The sequence below is a fragment of the Cyprinodon variegatus genome, unplaced genomic scaffold (genome assembly GCF_000732505.1).
Source record: "Cyprinodon variegatus isolate N-32 unplaced genomic scaffold, C_variegatus-1.0 Scaffold1, whole genome shotgun sequence".
Classification (NCBI taxonomy): domain Eukaryota; kingdom Metazoa; phylum Chordata; class Actinopteri; order Cyprinodontiformes; family Cyprinodontidae; genus Cyprinodon; species Cyprinodon variegatus.
The window spans coordinates 3,552,539-3,554,435 of record NW_015150454.1 but is presented as its reverse complement, the minus strand read 5'-3'; positions in this window follow the sequence as shown (position 1 = coordinate 3,554,435).

Genomic DNA, 1,897 nt, shown 5'->3' with positions numbered 1-1,897 from the left:
TGTTGTATTGGTTATTTGATTTCCTATTGGATCAATAAAGTATTTTTTGAATGGAATTAAATATTTATTTAAAATAACGCAGTATTCACTTAACAGAGGAAGTCAGCAATGTCAATTTTTGAAATTGCTGAAACTGCTCGACAACAAAGAAATACACAGGGGGAAAACCTATGTATGCGTACACCCAGGAGGATTAGAAAGATCAAAAATATTTGTATCGTGGGGAAAAGCCATGGTTCCCTGGAGAAATTGTATGCATGCAAAGGCAAATGCAGTAACCCATTATGGAAATATTTCATGCTTTTGACTAACTTACCTGGGAGAAAAGAATTGCCATGAAATTGAAATACATTTGAGCAAATTTTACAATAAATGCTTAATTATGGAAGTCTGTCACGGGGTTAGAGTTTTATACAATTAGGGAAATTAAATGCGTTGCCAATTATATATTTGGATCATGTCAGAGGCATAGCCAGAAAATTTTATAAGGGTGGACAGGCAATAACCAATGTACACTGAGGGGTGGCCGACAGTGGATAGGCACAGAACCTCACTGTCAATCTACACTGTTCCAACAGGAAAATTAATGAGCAAAACATCAATATTTTCTAAATAAAACGAACTATATTTTTCCACAGCCTTTGCTACCAAATAGATGAATATATTCAAACATCCGTGCGTTCTATATAAAAGGTATAGTGGATAAAATGGAGCGAAAATCATTTCCATTGCCTTTACTTACCTACTTTTATCAATAATCATTCTGCATAAAATAGATATTTACAAGTACTAATATCTACATGACTTGATTATTTAATACATTTTTATTAAAATCGATGATTTATCTATGATTTCCCTGAAGACTCCTAGATGACTTGCAGACACATAATTTTCTCTTTACCCCATTAAACACAAAATCTATTTCTGCTTAAATTCTTTATTTATCATCTTTAATGTTAGTATATTGATGAGCATAATTAACCACAGTGTTTTTGTTGTCAAGTTATTGTTAATATATTAAAAATGCAAATGTTTTAAATATTCCACTTGAGAGTATTACTGTTGCCACCATCTGTATTAGAGGGAAATAAATGGTAGGGTTCAATGGCATAACTATCGGTAAGCAGAGACTGCATTTGTTTAGGGGCCCCCGACCTATTAGGGGCCCCGTCACTGACACCTGGTTGGCCCCCTATGGAATTTAGGACTAGGACATCTCTTTGCAGATGTAATCACCTGATACTAGTTTGACAGACCGGACCTTGTACCTCAACACATGCCAGATTTCAACAGGATGGTGATCCGTTTAAACACGACACCAACAGCAAAGTAGACAGTGGTGCTTTTAATTACTATTTTAATAACTGTGTAGTTCATTAGATGGTTGGTAAAAAATACACTCATATAATATGTTTCAAACTGCAATAAAGATCTTAAAGAACGATGTATTTGAGTATTTTAGTTTTTACACCATGACTTGGAATTATGGGTAATCCAGAGTGTCGATTAAAAATAAACACATTCTTTCAAAGGACCAAAGAGGAGGAGGCGGACGTTGCTTCTACAGTGAGTTAAGATTTCGACCAGGAGATGAATGGATAGAGCGTGGGTGAGGAGGCGGTGTTGTACTTTATATGTGGCCCACCCAGATAATGTTGCTTACGAGCCTATTGTGTCATTACGCCTTTGGTAGGGTTGCCACAGGGGTGGCCAATGATTAGCTAAGGGTGGCCATGGCCCCCCTTCTAGCTCCGCCCCTGGATCATGTGCAGGTCTACATTAAACATCTTCAAGTAAATAAAGAACAACAGGAGTCGCAGAGGGGTAATCAGGTGGAGGATGATTTAAATCCAATGCAAGTAATGGCCAGCCACAGCTGTTTTTTATGCTTTATTTT